The 27043-nt window shown below is 39.4% G+C and overlaps 1 long non-coding RNA gene across 1 annotated transcript; it reads right to left on the reverse strand.

The window, feature by feature from the left end:
- Positions 1–2464: 2464 nt before the first annotated feature.
- LOC122689287 lies at positions 2465–23704 on the reverse strand. The gene is made up of 3 exons (XR_006339791.1): positions 23689–23704; positions 18467–18478; positions 2465–2649 (listed from the first exon to the last, which is right to left on the reverse strand). It is a non-coding gene; the product is annotated as an uncharacterized LOC122689287 (long non-coding RNA).
- Positions 23705–27043: the final 3339 nt, after the last annotated feature.

Genomic DNA, 27043 nt, shown 5'->3' on the forward strand with positions numbered 1-27043 from the left:
TAAAGGAACAGGATAAATGCCCACCAAACCAAACAAAAGAGGAAGAGACAGGGAATCTACCTGAAAAAAATTCAGAATAATGATAGTGAAAATGATCCAAAATCTTGAAAACAAAATGGAGGAACAGATAAATAGCCTGGAGACAAGGATTGAGAAGATGCAAGAAAGGTTTAACAAGGACCTAGAAGAAATAACGTAGAGTCAACCAATAAAGAATAATGCAATAAATGAGATCAAAAACACTCTGGAGGGAACCAACAGTAGAATAACGGAGGCAGAAGGTAGGATAAGTGAGGTAGAATATAGAATGATAGAAATAAATGAAGCAGAGAGGAAAAAAAGAAAAAAGATAAAAAGAAATGAGGACAACCTCAGAGACCTCTGGGACAATGTGAAATGCCCCAACATCTGAATCTTAGGAATCCCAGAAGAAGAAGACAAAAAGAAAGGCCATGAGAAAATACTTGAGGAGATAATAGTTGAAAATTTCCCTAAAATGGGGAAGGAAATAGTCATCCAAGTCCAAGAAACCCAGAGAATCCCAAACAGGATAAACCTAAGGTGAAACACCCCAAGACACATATTAATCAAATAAACAAAGATCAAACACAAAGAACAAATTTTAAAAGCAGCAAGGGAAAAACAACAAACAACACACAAGGGGATTCCCATAAGGATAACAGCTGATCTTTCAGTAGAAACTCTTCAGGCCAGAAAGGAATGGCAGGACATACTTAAAGTGATGAAAGAGAAAAACCTACAACCCAGACTACTGTACCCAGCAAGGATCTCATTCAAATATGAAAGAGAAATCAAAAGCTTTACAGACAAGCAAAACCTGAGAGAATTCAGCACCACCAAACCAGCTGTTCAACAAATGCTAAAGGATCTTCTCTAGACAGGAAACACAGAAAAGGTGTATAAATGCAAACCTAAAGCAACAAAGTAAGTGGCAATGGGATCATACTTATCAATAAGTACCTTAAATGTAAATGGTTTGAATGTACCAACCAAAAGACAAAGACTGGCTGAATGGATACAAAAGCAATACCCCTATATATGTTATCTACAAGAGACCCACCTCAAAACAAGGGACACATACAGACTGAAAGTGAAGGGCTGGAAAAAGATATTTCACACAAACAGAGACCAAAAGAAAGCAGGAGTAGCAATACTCACATCAAATTAAATAGACTTAAAACAAAAGCTGTGAAAAGAGACAAAGGAGGATACTACAGAATGTTCAAAGGAGCAATCCAAGAAGATATAACAGTTCTAAATATATATACACACAATATAGTAGCACTACAATATGTAAGGCAAATGCTAACAAGTATGAAAGGGGAAATTAACAATAACACAATTTTAGTGGGAGACTTTAATACCCCACTCACACCTATGGATAGATCAACTAAACAGAAAATTAACAAGGAAACACAAACTTTAAATGATACAATAGACCAGTTAGACCTAATTGATATCTATAGGACATTTCACCCCCAAACAACAAATTTCACCTTTTTCTCAAGTGCACATGGAACCTTCTCCAGGATAGATCACATCCTGGGCCATAAATCTAGGCTTGGTAAATTCAAAAAAATTGAAATCATTCAAAGCATCTTTTCTGGCTGCAATGCAGTAAGATTAGATGTCAATGACAGGAGAAAACTCTGGGAGTTTGTGATGGACAGGGAGGCCTGGTGTGCTGTGATTCATGGGGTCACAAAGAGTCAGACATGACTGAGCAACTGAACTGAACTGAACTGAACTGACAGGAGAAAAACTATTAAAAATTCCAACATATGGAAGCTGAACAACACTATTCTGAAAAACCAACAAATCACAGAAGAAATCAAAATATGCACAGAAACGAATGCAAATGAAAACACAACAGCCCCAAACCTATGGGACACTGTAAAACAGTGCTAAGAGGAAGGTTCTTAGCAATACAGGCTTACCTCAAGAAACAAGAAAAAAGTCAACTAAATAACCTAACTCTACACCTAAAGCAACTAGAAAAGGAAGAAATGAAGAAACTAGGGTTAGTAGAAGGAAAGAAATCTTAAAAATCAGGGCAGAAATAAATGCAAAAAAAAAAAAAAACCAGAAGGGACCATAGCAAGAATCAACAAAGCTAAAAGCTGGTTCTTTGAGGAGATAAATAAAATTCCCAAACCTTTAGCCAGACTCATCAAGAAACAAAGGGAGAAGAATCAAATCAAGAAAATCAGAAATGAAAATGGAGAAATCACAACAGACAACACAGAAATACATAGGATCATAAGAGATTACTATCAGCAACTATATGCCTATAAAATGGAAGACTTGGAAGAAATGGACAAATTCTTAAAAAAGTACTACTTTCCAAAAATGAACCAGGAAGAAATAGAAAATCTTAACAGACCCATTACAAGCATGGAAATAAAAACTGTAATTAATAATGTTCAGCAAACAAAAGCCCAGGACCAGACAGCTTCACAGCTGAATCCTACCAAAAATTTAGAGAAGAGCTAATACCTATGCTACTCAAACTCTTCCAGAAAATTGCAGCGGAAGGCAAACTTCAAAACTCATTCAACGAGGCCACCAAAACCCTAATACCAAAACCAGACAAAGATGCGACAAAAAAAGAAAACTACAGGCAAAATTCTAGCAAACAGAATCCAACAACCTATTAAAAAGATCATACATCATGACCAAGTGGGCTTTATGCCAGAGATGCAAGGATTCTTCAATATCCACAAATGAATCAATGTAATACACCACATTAACAAATTGAAAGATCAAAACCATATGATTATCTCAATAGAGGCAGAGAAAGCCTTTGACAAAATTCTACATCCATTTATGATAAAAACCCTCCAGAAAGCAGGCATAGAAGGAACATGTCTCAACATAATAAAAGCTATATATGACAAACTCTCCGCAAACATTATCCTCAATGGTGAAAAATTGAAAGCATTTCCCCTAAAGTCAGGAACAAGACAAGGGTGCCCACTCTCACCACTACTATTCAACATAGTTTTGGATGTTTTGGCCACAGTAATCAGAGCAGAAAAAAAAAAAATAGAAGGAATCCAGATTGGAAAAGAAGGAAAACTCTCACTATTTGCAGAAGACATGATCCTCTACATAGAAAACCCTAAAGACTCCACCAGAAAATTACCAGAGCTAATCAGTGAGCACAGTAAAGTTTCAGTATATAAGATTAACACACAGAAATCCCTTGCATTCCTATACACTAACAATGAGAAAACAGAAAGAGAGATTAAGGAAACAATTCCATTCACCATTGCAATGAAAAGAATAAAATACTTAGGAATAAATCTACCTAAAGAAACAAAAGACCTATATATAGAAAACTATTAAACACTGATGAAAGAAATCAAAGAGGACACAAATAGATGGAGAAATATACCATGTTCATGGAATGGAAGAATCAATATAGTGAAAATGAGTATACCACCCAAAGCAATCTATAGATTCAATGCAATCCCTATCAAGCTACCAATGGTATTTTTCACAGAACTAGAACAAATAATTTCACAATTTGTATGGAAATACAAAAAAACCTCGAATAGCCAAAGCAATCTTGAGAACGAAGGATGGAACTGGAGGTATCAACCTGCCTGACTTCAGGCTCTGCTACAAAGCCACAGTCATCAAAACAGTATGGTACTGGCACAAAGACAGAAATAAAGATCAACGGAACAAAATAGAAAGTCCAGAGATAAATGCACGCACCTATGGACACCTTATCTTTGACAAAGGAGGCAAGAATATACAATGGAGAAAAGACAATCTCTTTAACAATTGTTCTGGGAAAACTGGTCAACCACTTGTGAAAGAATGAAACTAGAACACTTTCTAACACCATACACAAAAATAAACTCAAAATGGATTAAAGATCTAAACATAAGACCAGAAACTATAAAATTCCTAGAGGAAAACATAGGCAAAACCCTCTCCGACATAAATCACAACAGGATCCTCTATGACCCACCTCCCAGAGTAATGGAAAGAAAAGCAAAAATAAAGAAATGGGACCTAATTAAACTTAAAAGCTTTTGCACTACAAAGGAAACTATAAGTAAGGTGAAAAGACAGCCCTCAGATTGGGAGAAAATAATAGCAAATGAAGAAACAGACAAAGGATTAATCTCAAAAATATACAAGCAACTCCTGCAGCTCAATTCCAGAAAAATAAATGACCCAATCAAAAAATGGGCCAAAGAACTAAACAGACATTTCTCCAAAGAAGACATACAGATGGCTAACAAACACATGAAAAGATTCTCAACATCACTCATTATCAGAGAAATGCAAATCAAAACCACAATGAGGCACCATTTCATGCCAGTCAGAATGGCTGCTATCCAAAAATCTACAAACAGCAAATGCTGGAGAGGGTGTGGAGAAAGGGAATCCTCGTACATTGTCGGTCGGAATGCAAACTAGTACAGTCACCATGGAGAACAGTGTGGAGATTCCTTAAAAACTGGAAATAGAAGTGCTATATGACCCAGCAATCCCACTTCTGGGCATACACACTGAGGAAACCAGAATTGAAAGAGACACATGCACCCCAGTGTTCATCTCAGCACTGTTTATAGTAGCCAGGACACAGAAGCAACCTAGATGTCCATCAGCAGACGAATGGATAAGAAAGCTGTGGTACATATACACAATGGAATATTACTCAGTCATTAAAAAGAATACATTTGAATCAGTTCTAAATAAGTGGATGAAACTGGAGCCTATTATACAGAGTGAAGTAAGCCAGAAAGGAAAACACTGATGCAGTATACTAACACATATATGTGGACTTTAGAAAGATGGTAATCATAACCCTATATGTGAGACAGCAAAAGAGATACAGATGTATAGAACAGTCTTTTGGCCTCTGTGGGGGAAGGTAAGGGTAGGATGATTTGACAGAATAGCATTTAAACATGTATATTATCATATGTGAAACAGATCACCCGTCTAGGTTCGATGCATGAGACAGGGTGCTCAGGGCTAGTGCACTGGGATGACCCAGAAGCATGGGATGGGGAGGAAGGTGGGAGGGCGTTTCAGGATGGGGAATACATGTACATCTGTGGCAGATTCATGGCAATGTATGGCAAAACCACTACAATATTGTAAAGTAAATAGCCTCCAATTATAATAAAAATAATTTATAAAAAATAAATAATAAAATAGAAAAAAAAAAAAGAGAGAGAGAAGGGCAACCACGTTTTAAGTCTGTTCTAAAGGGGATAACTTTATTTAAGTGACTTACTGTCCAGTTGGGAAAGAAGACATATATGGAAAGAAGATAAATATCAGCAAGATGTTATACTGAATGTCAAATGATATGTAGACAGCAACTCAAATCTGAAATACTTTAGAGGGTGACATGGCCTGTAAGAATGAGCAATTTGTCGAATAGTTTGTGGAAGAGACTCTGTTTGAAAGAAGAATAGGCCTCAGATATGTGAATCCAATGGGTGATGGTCGGGGGGAATTTTATCTAAGAATAAGAACGTGCACAAAATATCAAAGGTGAGCACACTCTAACATCATATAACTAGGTCCACATGGCCATGTCCTGTTTAAAACCATTAGTTTAAAACCATTAGTAGGCTGTATTCTCTGACTGTCAATCGTTTCTCCAGAATGCTTGGTGGGTGCTCCCCTTCTTTCAGTCAGATATCCCAGCTTCTCTGGGCCTAAAATTGCATAGACTACCAGAACTTCTTGGTAGCTATGTGGGTTTCTTTTTCAATTATGAATGAGATTACACTTCAGCTGAAAACACAGAGTAATTAGTCATGTGCTTTTCCAGCTGCAACAGTGAATGAATGTGAGATTTGAACACATTTCTTAGCTCCCCCAGTTTTTAATTTCTGCTACAAAATGGTAATGCGTCTTGGTTTCTCACTGAAACCTTAGTGTGCCAAGTATTAACTAAGGAGAAATAGCAGTAACTGGCATGCTTTCTGTTGACTCTGTTACCAAAGATGTCATCAACAGGCATGATTCCTAAGCCTTCATTCTTAGCCACCATGGTGGGTTTTTTAGAAAGCTGGGATACCAGGGAAAGAATTGCTGAAGGCTGGTGAGGAAGTATTCTTTTCAGATGGAAAAAAAGAGTTTTCCCTATTTCAGAGTGATTTCTTGCCTTTTAATGTTGGGTTAGTTACTGATTTATGGAGGAGCTTCTGACAACACTGAGACCTAGAATTCTCTTTACAGCATGGTTACCAGCAGCCTGAACTTTTTCCCTACCCTACCCCTAGGAACTTTGACCCCCAAAGGACCATCCTCATACTTCTCCAAAGCGAAACACATATGTCATTCTATGTTGCCAGAACATTTTAAAGCAAAATAATGTAATTTAAGATCACCTGTCTGGGAAAATATCTATTTGGGTAACAGCCAAATTCTTAATGCATGGACTTTCTTATTGACTGGAAATTTGGAACTGTCTTTTCTTGTGTGGTGGCAAGTGGCTGTGTCTGGGAGCACAGATGAATGGTCTTTGTCCAGAAACTTTCTCCATTAACTTCCTTTGGCTTTTACCTAGATCTTGTTGACTTCATAATATAGTTTATATTAGTTTTCATATTTGTGTCCTTGAAGTCAAGCGCTCCTTGTACTATTTTAACTTAGATGTAATAGACTGACTTAATGTATCATGAGCTTATTTTTTATGCAATAGGTTTCAATCCTATAGAAAGATAAAAATTAATGATTGAGGATCAATAAGTAAACATAAGGATATTACCACTAAGGGCAAATAGGGAGGTCTGTGTGAACAATATAGAACAAAGAGATGTGTATAGGTGGGCAAAGATTAAGAAGGCAAGAGTGCAGTCTATTGTTTGGTTAAGTTAAATAAGCTTGATCTAGCAACACTTAGACTGGAAAATAGATGCCCCTACTAGGTCAAGCATGATTCTTCAATGATGAAACACCATTCTTTAGGATGGAAATGTTATTCTATCTCTGGCATCTATCACAGTGCCTGGAACACAATATAGGCTTAGAAAATATTCAAAGAAATAACGAATGAGTTAGTCTTTCGATTTATTTGTAGCTCTGGCTGTGACTTTAGCTTCAGTCTTGAAAGTACTTTAGATCAAAAGGATTCTTTTTACAGGAAGTGGTGACTAGAATATTCTGGTTTTTGAATCTATGAGTAATTGGTACATACTAAGTTCTTGATAAATATTTTCCAAATGTAGCTTTTAGTGAAGATTCTTACTATTCTTCAACTTCCAAGATAACCCCCCCTCCCGATTTTGTTTGGTTATCCCCATGAACCTTTTTGCAAAGATCAAGTTATTTTATACCCAAAGGGAGAAAAATCTCTCAGTGTATGTAGTATAGAGTATATCATGGATTCGACTGGCACTCCCACTCCAATGATAAAATGAATGCACATACAAATTATGCAGAAAATTAAAATTGGGGGTGGGTCAGGATACTGGTGAGTTAAAAATAGTTAGTTAGTTAGTTCAGTCACTCAGTCGTGTCCGACTCTTTGCGACCCCATGAATCGCAGCACACCAGGCCTCCCTGTCCATCACCAACTCCCGGAGTTTACTGAAACTTATGCCCATCGAGTCAGTGATGCCATCCAGCCATCTCATCTTCTGTCATCCCCTTCGCCTCCTGCCCCCAAACCCTCCCAGCATCAGGGTCTTTTCCAATGAATCAACTCTTCGCATGAGGTGGCCAAAGTACTGGAGTTTCAGCTTCAACATCAGTCCTTCCAATGAACACCCAGGACTGATCTCCTTTAGGATGGACTGGTTGGATCTCCTTGCAGTCCAAGGGACTCTCAAGAGTCTTCTCCAGCACCATATTTCAAAAGCATCAATTCTTCAGTGGTTGTGGCTAAAAGAAAAGAGATGAGTGGAGAAATATTCTCTTTCTTGGGAAATATGGGTAGTATAAATAACATTTCATGAATCAAAATCATATCCTTCAAGATGCTCTTTATATACATACCTGTCTTTACCAGTTAGGTGAATGGGCAGTGATGAATGTCAGTCATGGGTGATTTGAACTTGCACTTGCATCATGCCAGTGGCTTGTAACAAGAAAGTAATTGCAAAAAGTCAGCATCCATTGTTAGATGATTTTAGGAAATAAGTTCTTAGTGCAATTATAATGTAGTTTAGAAGGATAGTCTTGGATTTTCTTGTAGTGTCTGTGCTGAAAAGGCAATGGCCACCTTCATGCCCCTCATACTCATTGAAAAACAGCAACCATTGTTGACCTAGAGCAGATTTTCTCAAAATGTGATTCTCCATTGGAACCACTGGCAAACATGTTAAAAATGCAGATCCCTTTAGAGAGAGAATTAGAGAAATGCAAATAAAACCACAAAGAGATACCACCTCACATCCATTGGGATGGATGCTATTAAAAAAAAAGTCAGAAAATAAGTCTTATTAAGGATATGGGGAAATTGGAATGCTTGTGCACTGCTGGTGGGAATGTAAGATGGTACAGCTGCTGTAAAAATTAGTATTGTGGTTCCTAAAAAAAAAAAAAAACTGTTACATAATCTGGAAACACTACTTGTATATATTCAAAATAATGGACAGATCATGAAGCAATATTAATATTATACACCTATGTACATAGAAGCATTATTCATAATATCCAAGAGGTGGAAGCAATCCATGTGTCCATCAACCAATGAATGGATAAATAAAAATGTGATTTTGATATATATATACAATAGACTATTATTCAGCCTTAAGAAATGAAGGGAATTCTGATCCATCCTGTAACCTGGATGGACCTTAAGGATGTTATACTAAATGAAATAAGCCAGTCACAAAAAGAGAAATATTGTATGATTGCACTTGTATGAGGTATGGACAGAAGTAAAATTCATAAAAAGAGAAAATAGAAAGGCGGTTGTCAAGGGCTGGGGGGAAGGGAAGCAGAAAGCTGGGGATCGAGCTCTGTAAATCTGTTGCACAAGAAAGTGAATATACTTAGCACTACTGAACTGTGCACTTAAAAAAGCCCAGGTGGGATGCATGAGACAAGTGCTCGGGCCTGGTGCACTGGGAAGACCCAGAGGAATCAGGTGGAGAGGGAGGTGGGAGGGGGGATCAGGATGGGGAATACGTGTAAATCTATGGCTGATTCATATCAATGTATGACAAAAAAAATAAATAAATAAAAAAATATAAAGGAAAAAAAAATCAGTGAAGATGGTCAATTTTATATTGTTTTTTAAACCACAAATTTTTTTTTAAAAGAAAACCCCAGAACCCTATTGCCATCCTGCTTACCCAAGTCTCTGGGGCAGTGGCACTGGGAATGTACATTTAAACAAGCTCCCTGGTGAGATTTCCCTCAAGGTCCAGTGGTTAAGACTCCCTACTGCCAACAAGCACAGGTTAGATCCCTGGTTAGGGAACTAAGATCCCACATGCTGTGCTGCACAGCCAAATGATTTAAAAAAAAAAAAAAAAAGCTCCCTGGTGATTTCCAGGGACACACCAACTTCTGAGAACAACTAAGCTTGGCCTTTCCAATTCACAGGGTTCTTTCCACTTGCATTTTCTCATTTGATACACCAACTCTGTAGATGCCTGTTATTGTAATCACTATTCTGCTAATATGGAAGGTCAGAGAAGCTAAGTGAGTTGCCTCAGGTCCCTGAGTGGTGGAGCTGGGGTTCACCTGGCATCACACTCATCTTCCTTTCGTGTATATTTCAACTTGTGATGCCTGCATGCCTGAGTTTCATTTTGGACATAAAAGTTAGACTTGATCTGATCGCCTTCACGTGTCTGACAAAATATTGAATATCTCATAGTGGTTTTTGTTTTGACCTCTTGTGGTTACTCACATTAGCATTTTTAGAGGATGCTCATTCTTATTTATTACTGTCTGTCACTTGCTCTGATGCACAGGTGTTTTTTGATTTTACCTGAGTTTTTCTTCTATTTGGATTGATGATCCCCATGTTTAATCACTCCGTGTACATAACTCATGTGGTTCCCTATGTATATTCATCTGAGGTTTCCTGTATTTTTTCCCTCTAACTTTTAGATATAACTTTCAGCTCTGTTGATATCTCTCACAAGTAGTTACTGAATTAATTTATGTCAATCTTCTACTCATAAATCTTTAGTGACTCTTGAGTAAAATTATACCAAATTGACTACTTAATACAGTAGTGTCCAAATTCATAACCTGGTATGAGGGACCTCTATAATCTGCCTTCCAGATACTTCTGTAGATTTTTTCTTTTCCACGTGCCCAACATTATGTCTAATTGCATCTGGAATATTTCTCATCTCATGAATATGCACTGGATTTTCCTACCTACCTGCATTTGCTTCTAGAATCCCCAGTATTTAGAATATTCATCTCTTATAACCATATTCACTCATCTTTAGAAATCTGGCCCAATTCTATTTCTCTGTGACTTTCCATGCATATTACCCCCTCCTAAAGTGATTCCTCATCTCGTGTATTTTTACTGCATTTAATGTGTTCTAGGCATAGATACTTTTAATCAACTGCCTCTTATTATTGCAGTTTGCATGTGTACCCAATTTTCTCTATTCAAATATAAGAACTTCAGGACATAGACCTTGAATTTACAGTCCTTAGTTGAACAGCATTACTTTTGAACCTAACATGTGTCACCCACTCTGCCATGAGGGCCACTGAGATGAAAGGCAGTTTCATTGGGTTCAGAGCCTAAAAGAAGAGGCAGAGAAGTAAAAAAGTGTATATTTTACACAAGTATACCCACTTGGATTCACCCTAAGAAATGCCACTCTGTACATATCCTTAAACTTTAATAGAGTGGTCAGTAATTTAATTTCTTTGATAATTGATTAAATGTTTCCATCAGATCAAAAACTGCTAGTCAGAAACAACTTAGAACTTCTGAGCTGGCATCAAATTTAAGTGGAAATTCACTTAAGTGGCCTCGGGTAATTGAATTCACATTTCTAAACTTGAATTTGACCTGCTAATCCCTCTTCAATAGTGAATAAACTTTTTGCACTGAAGAATAAACATTGAATAGTGGCTATTTCTTATGTACCAATAGATGGCTATGGATCTGATATTGACTTATTTAGTCAGATTTTCTTTATAACCTATGATTGTGCTCACCTGTAGGTATGAAAAACAAATCACTATGGTATTGGACTGGTTTTGGATGGAAGGAGGGTGGATTGGGGAAACAAGAAAAGATCAGACCCGAATACAATGGCTTCATGAGAAAGAATTACAAACAGATAAATACACGCTGAGAAAGTCCTAGAGTGAAATTGATATCCCTCCTATATTCATGTGTTGTTTGTTTGTTTGTTTTTTAGCATTTGTAGTGACGCTTAACAAAACCTTTCTTAGGCCTAAGAAAATTGTCCCCATGGACCATACACTTAAGATATGTCTGTTGGTTTAGTAGTATCTGTATTCTAAGTGATGGAAAGTTGATTGTAAACTAAAAATAACAAGAAGCATGGAGTGTTTGGAGCCTTTTGTTACTGGAAATGACAATAGGTAGTGTTCTTGGGTATTGCCCTACTATTTCTCGAAAAAGAGCAAGGCTGTCATTGGGGCCCCCGGCCCTCTGGGGGAGATGGTTATCTCTATTACTGTGCATTTGTTTAGCACTCCATGCTGTCAAAACCCTTTCTTTGTTCACCTGCTGGATATGTCAGATGTATTAGTGAGATGTTTTAAGTCACAATTCATTGGTTTCTTTCCATTTTTGGATCATGATGAATGTTAAAGTTGGAATTACTGACTGGGTCTAAGATCACACAATATCTTTAATTAATGGAGTGCCTTGGCAAACAGAAACACTTCTGACACAAAGAAAACTGTATTTAATGATACTCCTCAGCTTGCTAAAACTCTTTTTAGAGATTTTCCTAGGGAACTGATTCTATTTTTAGGCTTCATGTTCATCCATTTAAGTCCCAGGTAAATGATGAATATACACATATGTTTATATATGTATATGTGCACACACATATGCCTCTCTTCTGTTTTGCCTGGCCCTTCAAACTCAGCTAACCCATTTGCATGCTCCATCTGGAAATTGTGGAATAGCTTTGAAGATTCTAGGTATTCAGTGATCACCTAGACTGGCAGTCGCAAACCATTTTAGCACCAGGGACTGGTTTTGTGGAAGACAATTTTTCCACGGACTAGGGTGGGATGGGGATGGTGTCAGGAGGATTCAAGTGTCGTAGTGTTTGTGCTCCTATGAGAATCTAATGCTGCCACTGATCTGACAGGAGGCAGAACTCAGGTGGTAACGTGAGCCATGATGGGGAGCAGCTGTAAATACAGTTCAGTTCAGTTCAGTTCAGTTGCTCAGTTGTGTCCGACTCTTTGCAACCCCATGGACTGCAGCAAACCAGGCCTCCCTGTCCATCACCAGCTCCCAGAGTTTACTCAAACTCATGTCCATTGAGTCAGTGATGTCATCCAACCATCTCATCCTCTGTCTTCCCCTTCTTCTCCCACCTTCAATATTTCCCGGCATCAGGGTCTTTTCAAATAAGACAGTTCTTCCAATTAGGTAGCCAAAGTATTGGAGTTTCAGCTTCAGCATCAGTCCTTTCAATGAATATTCAGAACTGATTTCCTTTAGGATGGACTGGTTGGATCTCCTTGCAGTCCAAGGGACTCTCAAGAGTCTTCTCCAAATGTGAGGGTGGGATATTTCAAAAGAACAGCATGTATACTATTTATGGTGAAACAGATCACCAGCCCAGGTGGGATGCATGAGACAGGTGATCGGGCCTGGTGCACTGGGAAGACCCAGAGGAATCGGGTGGAGGGGGAGGTGGGAGGGGGGATCGGGATGGGGAATACGTGTAAATCTATGGCTGATTCATATCAATGTATGACCAAAAAAAAATAAATTAAAAAAAAAAAAAAAGAGTCTTCTCCAACACCACAGTTCAAAAGTATCATTTCTTTGGTGCTCAGCTTTCTTTATAGTCCAACTCTCACACCCATACATGACTCCTGGAAAAACCACAGCTTTGACTAGATGGACCATTGTTGGCACAGTACTATATCTGCTTTTTAATATGCTGTCTAGGTTGGCCATAACTATTCTTTCAAGGAGCAAGCATCTTTTAATTTCATGGCTGCAGTCACCATTTGCTGTGATTTTGGAGCCCCCCAAAATAAAGTCTGTCACTGTTTCCTCTGTTTCCCCATCTATTTAACATGAAGTGATGGGACCAGGTGCCATGATCTTAGTTTTCTGAATGTTGAGTTTTAAGCCAACTTTTTCACTCTCCTCTTTCACTTTCATCAAGAGGCTCTTTAGTTCTTCACTTTCTGCCATAAGGGTGGTGTCATCTGCATATCTGAGGTTATTAATATTTCTCCCAGCAATCTTGATTCCAGCTTGTGCTTCATACAGCCCAGTGTTTCTCATGATGTACTCTGAAGAGGAAGCTTCAATCACTCAATGACTGCTCACCTCCTGCTGTGAGGTCCCGTTTGTAATTGGACATGGACTGGTTCTGGTCTGTGGCTTGGGGGTTGGGGACCCCAGACTTAGGCTGTCCTCCTACCCATTCCCCATTTGATTTTGACCTTGACTCTTTTCTCCTTCATTCTATAGCCTGCCTCCTTTACTTTCTCTGGTCACTTTGGGCTTTGAAATCCTTCCTTCTGGATCCTTGTCTCACCCTAATATATTGTGGTTTTCACATGATGTTTTAGCTCTTGTGAGTTCACTTAACCATAATGTTTTTGTTACCTTATAAAAGAAACCTCCTGCTCTAACCTTGCTGGTTGAGTCAGATGCTGGATGTACACATACACTGGATTACTGGTGTAAGAAAATAAGAGGGGTAGGGGGTGAAAACATGGAAACAATATGGCATTTCACTTTGTGTGGGGCCTCAATCTATATTTAATCACTGATAAAATAATTTATTGAACTGAATGACCATCTGCAATACTTCGGTCTTCCCTCCTTCAATCCTATAGTCCAAGTACCACACAGCAGTAGAGTGCTTTTATAACCACAGAAGCCAGAAATCAGATACTGCCACTCACTGGAGCTGAAACCCTCCACGGGAAAATGGGATAAGAGCAATTTCTTAACTGTGGCCTATGAAGCTCTATATGATGTGGCCCCTGCCTACCTCTCCACCTCATCCCTGCCCTCTCTCCACTTTGCTCACTCTGTTTCAGCCTCCATGGCCTTCTTGCTGTTCCACAAAAACACCAAACTCTTTCCTACTTGAAAGCTTTGCATCTGCTCTTTAGTCTTTCTGAAATACCCTGCCCTCTGATCTTCACACAATGGATTCCTTCTTGTCATTCAGATTTCAGGTCAGATATCACCTTTTTGGAGAGTTTTTCAGCCACTCAGTTGGTGTGTCTCCTAGTCACTCTCTACCATATCATCCTATTTTCATCATATGTTTTTATTCATCCATATATTAAACTGTTTACTGTCACTAATGTTTGAATTCTATAAGAATAGGCACCTTGTCTGGCTTGTTCCTTTATGAAAGCCCAGCAACTAGAACAATGCCTGGCATTGAGCAGGATTCAACAAATATTCCTTTTATTAATTACGTCTCACAATGGGCCTGTAAGATAAATGACATAATCTCCATTACATAGATTAGGAAACTAAGGTCCAAAGTGTAAAGTGATATACATGCCTAGGAGGAGGTGGTGCTAGTGTTGGACTCCAGGTGTATATGATGCTATATTAGTTTTCTGTTGCTGCATTACAACTTTCCACAAACATAGCACTTGACATGACACTCATTTATTAACTCACAATTTCTGTAGGTCAGACATTCAGGTGTAGCTTTGTTAGGTTCTCTGCTCAAGGTTTCACAAGGCTATAATCAAGCTATCATCTGGGCTGCATTCTCATCTGGAAGTTCACTTAGGGAAGGACCCACTCTCAGGCTCTGATTGTTGGCAGAATTGATTTCTTATGTCTGTAGAATACATTCCGGCTTGCTTCTGCTAATCCAGCAATGAATAGAGACAGTGTCTCTGGTCCTTCAAGTCTCTGACTTCCAGGAGGGTTGAGATCTTGCTTTAAATGGCTCACCTGGCTAGGTCAGGTCCACCTAGGATTATCTCCCTTCCAACTAACTAAAGTCAACTAATTAGGGGCCTTAGTTACATATGCAAAATTCTATCACTTCTGCCATATTCTATTGATTAGAAATAGGTTACAGGTTCTGCCCATACTCAAGAGTAGGAGATTATGCAGGGATGTGGATCAGTGGGGGTCACCTTAAAATTTTGCCTACCATGTGGTGCCAAAGACCATGCTTTTTCTATTCTGTTGTAGTCTGGGTGAAAGACTGGGATCAAGATCCTTTAGAATTTTAAGATATTATAATTGCATCAATAAAAATGAGAAGGAATAACTCCCAAGTGAGTGAATGATTTGGGAAGAGCTTCCCCAAACTGTTGTGCTTAAACATATAATGCAAATCACAGGAACTGGATGGAATGTTGTGGAAGATCCAGTCTAGGAGAATGACCCTCACTTCGCGGTTTGGATCACAGTTTGCTTTGCAGTAGTCCAGTCTTCCTGGCAATCTCATTTTGTCATTCGAAATGGAGCCACTCCACTTTAGAGGTAAACTCGTATTGTCAGATGTGTGCCTTACTGAAGCAAAAAGATGGCCTCTATGAGAAGTGAGCAGATTTAACCAGGCAGCTGCAGTAAAGACAGACATTTGAAATGCCTTTTTGAATTTTCTGTTTTGAAGACTAGAAAAAAGGGATGAACTGTGTCTAGAGAGTCCACCTGGATTCATTCAGTGAACTTGTGCAAGGTACCTACCAGGCGCCAGACCCACAGAGCCTAGGCACAGAGGCCCAGAGATGTAAGAAGAGGGCGCCTTGCTTGAGGAGCTTTCTGTGGAGTGGGAGAAATAGATCTGTCAGATGAGTGGCATAAAGATGTGTGTGAGAAGAGGTTTGACACTATGGGAGTGGCCCTGGATTGTGCTATGAGTGGCCTCATTCAGGAGTAGGCCCCCCGATCACACTCAGTGATGATGGGACATGGTCTGCCATTATGTGCTCCTGCTAAGAATTATTTGCTAATGTAAGTAGCATGGTGCCAGCAATGCCCAAGGGCCCCCTGTGGAGGATGTGGTGATGTCGGCAACTTCCTTCTATAAAGCTAATCAGTGAAAACCTGTGAAACTCCTAATGCTGCTTTTGCTTTTCATACCATTTCAATTGAAATCATGTATTCTCTCCATCCTAAATAACCAACACTGACAGTTTTATAAAATTGGAGTGTATGGGAAATAAAAGATATACTTTATTTCTATTCATTTCTTACCCAATGAAGACCAAAAAAGTTATCCATTTGAATTTATAATATTAAATGTCTTTCAGCATGAATGTGCCTGCTTTTATATTAATATGAAATACATGAAATTGATGGAAGGAACTGAAAGAGCACGCAAGACCCTGGTATGCCTCTTAATGCTCACTGGGTGATTCTCATGCAGTGCTTTGAGTGAGTGACGCCAGGCTGGGTGTTTGCGGTAGGGGTTTCAAATGACTCTAAACCTGAAACCCAAGAGGCCAATAGACTGGGTATATGTGTCTGCATTTACAGAGGTGTGAGTGGATGGCAGCAAAGTTGAAAATGAGCTCAAGACACATAGCTCCATCACTTAAAGTAATGTTCCACAAAGATTCCTTTTTTCTTTTTCTTAAAGAGTAATTCATAATTGACAGATAACATGAAAAACTTGTAAGAAGGTCAGGATTGGGAACGTGCCAGATTCTCCCACTTCCTAGCTATTTTTTCTTGTGGATTTGGGGAAGCCACTCACTCACCTTCAGCAAATTCCCGCTTCCTCGATTCTAAAATGTGAATGATATTTGTTTTGAAGTTTCACTAAATGAATTATGTGACAGCATCAAGAACGATGAGAGCACACACTTTGGAATTATTTCTTTATTCAGTAAGCACTGAAAACCATAAGAACATATGGTTACCGGGGGGAAGGGTAGTGGGAAGGGGTAATTAGGGAGTTTGGGATGGACGTGTACACACTGCTGTATTTAAAATGGATAACCAACAAGGTCCTACTATATAGCATAGGGAACTCTGCTCAATGTCATGTAGCAGCGGATGGGACGGTGGTTTGGGGGAGAATGGACACATGTGTATGTATGGCTGAATTCCTTCACTATTCATCTGAAACTATCACAACATTGTTAATTGGCCATACCCCAATTCAAAATAAAAAGTTAAATCCCATTATTGCCATGAGAAATTTAAATTATTTGGGGCTGATACTACAGACTATTCTGGATTGAGGTTCTGTGGATTTTCCAGTGCCTTCTCTGGTGTTTCAGAACATTGAGACTCCCCTCTACTCTGCCCTCAATCCATTTAAGCTCAAGGAATAATATTAACTTCAACATTCTAAGACCATATAATTGTAGCCCCTGCAGAAGCTTAATATGAAATCTATTCCAACCTCCTTAATTTACCAATGAGAAACAGAGGATGATTGACGCCAGCAAGGACTATAACCCTGCCCTTCTGATTCCAAGTTGACTGATCCTTCTACCTTCTCATGGCTGCCTTACAGAATGAAGGGAAAATGCAGCAGATGTCCTGCAAACAGTATATGACACAAAGTGAATGGTGCCTTAATATGCCCGCATGTAGACTGATAGCAAAAAGAGGGATTGCTTTATAAAGGGATGTTTGCCATCAAGGTTATTGATACTGACTTTAGTTTTGTAGTTTTTGTGTTGGGGAGGCTCAACTGTAGTTGGTTTCTGTTTTCTGTTTAGTTATTGGGATCTAGGACATCAACATAAGTCTGGTTTGGTTTTTCTGGAACATGTGGTAGAAAAATCCAAATGAACTTTTTGGCCAACCCAATATATTTTCTGCTGCCTATTTTACTTTCACCTTCAGCTATAGAATGGCATCGTAAAAACACACAGATTCTGAAACCAGTGACAGTGTGGACTCAAATCCCTGTGCTCTCATTTATCCCCTGTGTGGGTGACTTGAGGGATGTTGCATAACATCTCTGAGCCTCAGTTTGCACATAAGTAAAACCCAAGTAACAGTACTGTGCGGTTGTGGTAAGGGATAGATGAATTAATCCATGTAATGTGCTTAGACTATAGAGGAAGTGAAGTCTCTCAGTCGTGTGTGACTCTTTATGACCCCATGGACTGTAGCCTACCAGGCTCCTCCCATGGGATTTTCCAGGCAAGAGTACTGGAGTGGGTTGCCATTTCCTTCTCCAAAGGATCTTCCCCACTCAGGGATCAAACCCGGGTTTCTGGCATTGTAGGCAGACACTTTACCATCTGATCCACCAGGGAAGTCAGACTATTACCTGATACCTAATATGCACTTAATAAATATTAGCCATTAAGAGCTTCCTGTCCATGGGGTCACAAAGAGTTAGACATGACTGAGTGACTTTCACTTTCACTTTGGGCTTCCCTCATAGGTCAGTTGGTAAAGAACATGCCTGCAATGCAGGAGACCTGGGTTCAATTCCTGGGTTGGTAAGATCCCCTGGAGAAGGAAATGGTAACCCACTCCAGTATTCTTGCCTGGAGAATCCCATGGACAGAGGAGCCTGGAGGGCTACAGTCCATGAGGTTGCAAGAGTCAGACATGACTTAGTGACTAAACCGCCACCACCACCATTGTTAATGTACCCATATTTATGTACAAGACTATCACTTGGCAATTGCTACCATTTTAGATTTGATGCTATATTGAGAAGCATGGGCTTTGTTGGTGGCTCAGTGGTAAAGAATCCACCTGCAATGCAGGAAACGCAGGCAACACAAGTTCGATCCTTGGGTCAGGAAGATCCCCTGAAGAAGGAAATGGCAACCCACTCCAGTATTCTTGCCTGTGAAATCCCATGGGCAGAGGAGCCTGGCAGGCTACAGTCCTTGGGGTTGCAGAGTCAGACACAACTTAGTGACTAAACAACAATTGAGAAGCATGAGACTTTGAAAATCTTTTGCTATGGTGATAATGTTTTCTTATCACCTTAGCCTTGGACAACACTCTCACTTTCTAATCTTTCCACATGTTAGTAAATATGGATTGAGTGCCTGTTCTGTGCCAGGCACTGTTTTATCCCTGTGGAAAGAGATGGGATCAGTGTAGTTATCTCCATCTGAAAAAGGAGAAAGCATGTGTACCAAGAAAGTAGTGGATTTGCTTCAGGTCATGCTGTTTTTAGTGGTCCAGTTGGGGCTGGAGCTCAGATCTCTGGACTTTCTATCCGAAGCCCTTCCAGCCTTATCCTGCTTTTGAGCCTAGCACAATGGGTCTTGCCAGAGGCAAGCTAAGTCAGTATCAGGGATGCTCCAAGGTGACTGCTAATAAAGAAGGCTAGGAGTCACAAAGAGCTAGAGAAGTGTCAGAAATGTAAAGTCCGGGAGGAGAGTAGAGTTCAGAGGAGCAGGGAGCAGTCAGGTGCCCAGAGCCCAATAGGGTGATGGTTGCAAGGTGAAGCCAAGGACTTTTACGGATGGCCTGGCTGACTTGAGTGGGCTTCCTGTCTCAGCGGCAGCTTTTGTCCTGAGGCAGAGCAGGACTCTGGCCCTGCACAGGCGCTTGCTTTTCCGTCAAATGTGCCTCCACTTCTAGGCAAACCTTTCTCTTGACAGGGTTTCTATTGTCTTGATTACAATAAAAAAGACTAGCATCATTAAAAATCCACAGAGTTTTATCATTACAGGTTAATTACAGGTGAACCCAGGAACCACAGACAACTCTGGCAGTCATGATGCCAGTGAATGAAGTTCAACGTGGGAGAGGAAAATCCAGCAAAATGAAATAAGCTGTCCTGCACGTCTCGAGATGGCTCTCCTGATTTCCTATCGTCCCTACAGCCACGAGGATGGGCTGTACGGATCTGGCCACATTTTCCCCTTAGCTCCCGTGGTGACCAACAGCACCATTTGCCAGATGGTTCAGTGGGGTGAGGGGACAGCATGCGGCTGTGACATGTGATGGAGTGAAGTTCACTGACCCATATGGGAACTGGACTGATAGCTTTCATATAAGGCTTTCAGAATCTCATTTCACAAAAACTATAGAATTAAACCAGAGGTTATGTAAACAGATCCAAACCAATTGACTTCAGAGTGAAAAAAACCATAACAAAACACAACAGCATTCATTTTGACTTCTAATTCTCATCAATTTTTTAGACAGATGTCTGGGGTTAGGGGTCCAGACGAAGACTTAGTTTGAAAATGACTGGGCCCTCGTATGGACGCCAGGAGGCCTTAGGTACCTATCAATTGCTAGCTAGTGAGAATATACTGTTGGCTCTGAGCAGGCAACTTTAAATGTCAAGAGGTTCAGGAGTAAAGGGCTGAATATCCCCTAAGTCAGAGTCTTCAAATCTCAAGATTCTTAACCCAATTGGTCTTGATCTGTGGCGCCTCTGCGGAAGAAAACACTGGCTTTAAAGAGCTCCTTGAATTTCTTGAAGTATGAAATTCCTCTCCATGTTGAAAGTTCTTTTCCACTTCTGTGCTGCACATCTACAGACACATGGGAAGCAAAGCCAAACACGCAGTCACACAGAAAGTTCAAGTTCCACATTTTGTGGCAGGTAAGGATTCTGCTCTGCAGTTACCTCTGGCGTCTTCCCAGCCCCAGTCCTACTCTTGGGGCTCACAAAACACAAAGCCAGCAGCAGCATTTTCAGGGGCTCTGTGGTGTCATCCTTACCCCTGGCCTCCTGCTCTTTGCCTTCCTCCTCTTCCACCCTTTGCCCCGACTTGCAGGGGTACAGACTGGATTGAAATTCACTTGTCCTTCCATGTCCGTAAAAACATTTCCTCCTTTCCTTCTCTACAGTGCCTCTAAATCTAGCCCAGTTTTTATAGTAAGGCTTCCCCACCTGCTTTCAGTTGCAGAATGACCTTGAAATCTTTCTCTGGGGGACCTCTTTTGCCTTGTGGCTAGTCATTAGTGTCACATGATGTAAACTGCACAGGTTACGGGTACAGCTAGGAAAGGTGAGAAATGCTTTTGGCTTGGAAATGTTCACATCCCAATGTGATAATTGGGAAACTTGAGCGGTGAGCCCATGCTACTATATGTATAATACAAACATGTATATAGAATGTGTACATGTAAATATACATACCTCTCTACATACACACATACACATCTAATTTGTGATAGGATATGGCTAAGGCGCAATTCGCCCTCATCCTTCCATTTGGAGCCTAGTTTCTTCACACTGCAGTATTCGTTTGGATAACCGTGCAGAGACAGATGGCATTTTGTCCTCCTTCCAGAACAGAGGAATAGTTTGCCGAGCTATAGCTGGTATAATGAGGAGCTGTGTAAGTTGAAGCTGAGGTGAAAGCAGAGCATCTGTCAGTCCTCGCGTGCCAGATTGGAGATGCTGCAGACAAACTAATATTTCAACAAAAAGTTGAAGCGAGTATAGATTTGTGACCAAAATGATTGCATTTGATAACAATGCCATAGCAGATGTCCTAGAGTTCATGCTTGGTTTTTATTACTGCTCTGTGAGTGTTTTTGGAAGCGAGACCTACCGGCACAGCTTGTATGGAGCGTGTTCGTTATAAAATTTTATTTTACAGAAAACAATGAGATGGAAAATTTGTAGCTAATTTGGTACTTTCCTACTCTGTCATGTCTCTTCACTTATTATTTAGGGAAAGAGTCTATTCTTGTTTGATTTACATTGGCGCTTCCTTGCCTAATGAAAGAACATCATGTTAATTTGAAATAGAGAATGAGAAACCCACGTTAATGCTCATTATCTAATATTATGTTTTTGGTATGGACCCTGGGAAGACATACCTTAACCTCTTCAGCACCCTCCTTTTCAGCCTTTCAGACATTTGTGTTTTGTTACTGAGGGTAATTTTCTAAATGCCTTTTTAAAGGATTCCTTGATTAGAAGAGAAAGTGGGGATATATGATTTACCGACTATCTTTCATCCATAGTGTGATTAATAGTTGATATTGCCTCAGGAAAGCAGTTGTTTTTGATCCAGATGATTTAAGGTCTTGGCATATGGTGAAGAATGTGTTGTAAGTGTACATCATCCTTTTGGGGCTGAGTGCTACACAAGGCAGTGTTAATATGACCATGTAGGAAAGTCCCTTACTCAGAACCCAGTTCCCCTAATGTGTGCATTATAGGAAGGGCCTTTATTCTGGGTTGTGGTGGAATGGGAAATAACTATGTAACCTGACTGCTTTCGAACAGATTCCTTATTGGGAGAAGGCAATTATTTTCAAAGGTTGTTGAATGTTAATAAAAGGTTACACGTGGTAGTCAAAATGTTACAGCATCAAGTTTACATATAGGGAGATAGTCCAGTTCCATAGAGAAACGTTTCCTGTTCCAGGGCTGTTAGGACCATGCCTGTGCCATCTCTTGTAAGTGAACTGTATTCACAGACTTGTGTTCCTGTATTCGTACATCTCAATGGCTTTGGGGAAACACATGTTTTAATTTCTGGCAGTCTTCTTTTTGTTTCCCTTTGAGGTCTTATATTATTCTATGTCCTAAAATTTTGGGGTGTGGAGTCTTCGGGTTACTGTGAAAGCAATAGGTCATGGTTTGCCTGAATGGGTTGATATGCAGTTGTTTTGTGGAGTGCTAAACCACACTCCCAGCAATTCTCAGTTTGAATTGGAAATGTTATGATGTGGTAACACACTAGTGTGTTAAAATAGATGTGTGTGTAATTAAATAAACATGTCTAAGCTGAAAGAAAAAAAAAGCAACCCATTCAATTTTACTTTCATCTACTTAAAGACAGTCTCTTACTTGTCTGTTGTCCTTACATTGCCTGCTTTCTCAAAGCTCTTTTATTAAATGATTTTTTGGGTTTTTTTTTAAAGGATTGAATCTTGTGCTTTTTTAGACAATGAATCTAATGTAAGTAATTATCAAATACATCTAATGTTATGAACGGCATATCTAAGGCATGAGGCTTCTGCAGCTTTTAAATAATTTAAATTTGTTTTTCTGAAAATGTTTACATTGCATTGCAGAGAAGTTTGGTGTAGTTTTAACTGTCATACTATAGAGAAATTCCTTCTCCTCCCCTTGGATCTGATCAGATCACTTACTTGCTTATAAAAATTCAAAGGCCAGAGGAAAAACCCAACCTAGAGGAGAAGCTTCTTTGTACAGCATTCAAAATCTTTCACACCTGCCCCCTACCTTCCTAACTGGCCCTGACTCTCACCGCCCTCCCCTATCCATCTCCCACACGTCACACCCTTCCCTCCGGTCCTCAAAACCCAAGTCACACCAAGGCTTCCTCATGCTCCAATCCTCCCACCTAGGAACATACCATAGCCTCTGAGTAAATTGCTGTTTCTATTCCCTACCATCTGTTCTCTCCTTTAATTGCCCCATGAGACATGATGGGCTTCCCAGAGGGTGCTAGAGGTAAACTATCTACCTGCTAATGCATGAGACATAAAAGACACAGGTTCAGTCCCTGGGTCAGGAAGATCCCCTGGAGGAGGGCATGGCAACCCTCTCCAGTATTCTTGCCTGGAGAATCCTATGGACAGAGAAGCCTGGCGGGCTATGGTCCATAGGTTTGCAAAGAGTCAGACATGACTGAAGTGACTTAGCATGCATGCACACATAGATGAAAAAATTGGGGCTCAAGGAAGTTAAGTAGCATGTTTAAGGTTAAAAAGTAAGCTAAATCCTCTATTTGGGGACAGAATCTGTTTCTGACTGTGCCTCTCCTTTAGATTTCTGCTTTTGGATTTTAAAAATATTTATTTATTTGGCTGTGGCAGGTCTTAGTTTGTGGCATGTGGGATCTAGTTCCCTGACCAGGGTTGGAACCCGTGCCCCCTACATTGAGACTGCTGAGTCTCAGCCACTGGATCTCTAGGGGAGTCCCTGTTTTCGCATTTTGGATTGTTTTTTGTTTTTGCCCTCCAGTCCTTGGCTCCACCCTTGCCTCTTGGCAATGGGCCTCTTGGCCCATACTATGTGCTCTCTTTGCTCTCAGCTGCCTGGGAGGTGCACTCCCTCTGGCTGATCCCTCAAGATCCGACTCTGACCACTGGGCTCACAGCAGAAGCAGGGAGGGAAGAGTTAGGCCACTTTTGGACCCATTTTGATTTAAAGAAAAGATACAAACAACTGGAAGACCACTTTCTCCTAAATGACTTTTCATGTTAGGATCAAATAGACATCATTTTTCCTTTTCCTCCTTTTCCTCTAATTAATTATTTAAACCCAAGATAGAAGTAAATTGTTTTTCTGCTATATCTGCCCAGATGTGAGTATGCAACTATGAACCAGGTTGATGATTCTGTGTCCGTGTGGACAGTTGCCGTGCTCAAAAACTTACCTTTAGAATGACTTTTGCCATTTGGCCACTTATTAAGCAAAACATGCTAATTAAAAATAAGAAATCAAAGACAGTTTATGAAAGGATCTGCCTGCAGGGTAGGAAGAGGGCATATTGTACTCTCTCAAGGCCAGCCCTCAGGTGTGGTTTCTTATTAGATAAATAAATGGCATAGGCACAAAGATGACCCAGGAAAATAGGAACAACCTCATTTTGTCTTCTGATAACTTAATCCTATGCATAATGTTAACCTCAGGCCCTGCAGTATTGCTTTTGCAAGACCAGGGTTAGCTTGAAAAGCAAAGAAATAGTAAATTAAATTCAGAATTGAAAGAAATTATTTGAATCTCACCTTTTTTGGGGTCAAAATAGGCATATTCACACCCCAAAAATAAACTCAGTGATACTAACAAAGTTTACAAACAAGTGACTTGGCAGAATCTATCTATTCTTTCCTCAAAGTAACATAATTTTAGAGAGGGTAAGATTCTCTTAGGAGTGCTATAAGGGAAGTTTCACATAAAAATGGGCAGCGATATTAAAGAGATATCTGTACCCCAATGTTCATTGCAGTATTATTGACAATAGCCAAGATATGGAAACAATTTAAGTGTCCACCAATGGATAAAGAAATGTGGTATATGTATACAATGGAATGGTTTTTAGCCATGAGAAAGAAGGAAATCTTGCTATTTGCAATAACATGAATGGACCTGGGGGGGCATTATGCTACGTGAAATAAGTCATACAAAGAAAGACAAATACTTTATGGTATCATTTATATGTGGAGTGTTAAAAAAAAGGTCAAAATCATAGAAACACACAGTAGAAAAGTGGTTGTCAGGGGGAAATTGGGAGAACTTGGTAAAAGGGTACAAAACTTTCAGCTATACGATGCATAAGGTCTAAGCATCTCATGTGAAACGTTACTATAGTTGATGACACTGTATTGTATAATTTGCTAAGAGTGTGGAGTCTTTTCACAACATATCTGTATATCAAATCATCACTACACACACTTTAAATATCTTACAGCTTTGTCAATTATACCCCCAACAAAGCTGAAATAAAAACAAAAACAAAAAACTGGGTAGCATATCCCAGAGTTATCTACTGTATTAAGTTTGGTGAGTCTCATTTCTGGGGATCTGCTGAGGCAATTCTGGACTGTTTACAATGAAGAGCTCACAGCCAGCCTTGGTCCATGTCACCATTCTTTTACAATCCCTGTGCCTTAATTATGGTTTCTGGTTCTTGTGACATGTTAGGCATTTCTCACCTCAAGCTTTTGAGAAAAATTTAACCAAATGATCTTTCATAACCTTGATATTGTTTTTTGTTGTTATATTTTAGATCCATCTGAATTGAATTTGATATGAAGAATCAGGGAGAGTTTTAACTAGTATGTAGCTTTTGATTTCTTCTCATACACAAAATTTACTAGTTTAGTTGGGGCTGACTTTTTAAAATATTGACCTTTTTCCCATTTGCTATCCAGTTAACCAAATACTATTTATTAAATAAAAATTCTTTTCCTAAATGAATATGTGCATATGATAAAATTACCATATATGGTATGTTCTATTTCTAGACTGTACTTAATGTAATTTTTGTATTTACTTTAGAAGACTGTATAACCTATTGGAAAAAGCATAAGTTTGAGGCCGGTCTTATTAGGTATGTTTATATCATTTTGAAGAGAACATTTTTTGAGTGCCTCCTACCTTATATATGGTTCTATAATCTCTAAACTGTTTGACCTTTAGCTAGGCACTTAAGTTCCCTGATCTTCATCTGTGACATTTGGCTCATATACCTACACCCAAGGCTTTTTGTGAGTCTCACATGAAATAATATAAGGCAGTCCTTGCTTTGCATAATAGTGCAGAACCATACAAGTGATAAGTGGTAAGGTGAAACCATGCCACATGGTCCCACTGATTAATGGGAAAATTGTGACTGTTCCATGACCTTTAAAAATTTTGTAAAAACATTGCAGACTCTTTTATTGTCAGTTGCAAATATATAGGGGAATGAAATAAAACTGTAAATGAATATGTATTTAGTATTCTATGATTTAAAACAGTAGAAAAGTTGCAAGTTAAAGTCTTTATTAAATTTTTCTTTATTAAAAAAGTCTCAAGAGTAGTCTAAACAGTGTTTGTCTTTTTCTTGTGTAACTTACAATAGGGAAAAACCATCTTTTCTGCGCTTTGGTGAGTTGTTATACTTTTTCAAGTTTGGATCAGTTTTCAGTATTTTAAACTTTGTACTTTCAGTACAGTGAACTATCTCCAAGAGCCTCTTTGATGCGAAAATTTTGCCACTGTCACTTGCTCCGGAACAACTATTTTTCATGGTTTATCAATAGCCCAAACAGAGGCAACACAACAATGACACACTTTGCTGTATGTCCTTGAACTAAATAACACACTCAGTGACCAACCACAGACTTTGAAAGAAGTGACGTAATTCATCACTAGTCATGAGGCACAGCTGTTAATTCTGTGGTGATTTATGGGCTGAAGAGCTAGCAGTGAAGTTTGTACTTCATGTAATTACTCACAACGCATAAACTGTAATAACTGAAATTTGAACTGTGTTGTTGGGAACAATTGTCCCTTAACTG

Source organism: Cervus elaphus, chromosome X (assembly GCF_910594005.1).
Source record: "Cervus elaphus chromosome X, mCerEla1.1, whole genome shotgun sequence".
In the NCBI taxonomy this organism is placed as follows: domain Eukaryota; kingdom Metazoa; phylum Chordata; class Mammalia; order Artiodactyla; family Cervidae; genus Cervus; species Cervus elaphus.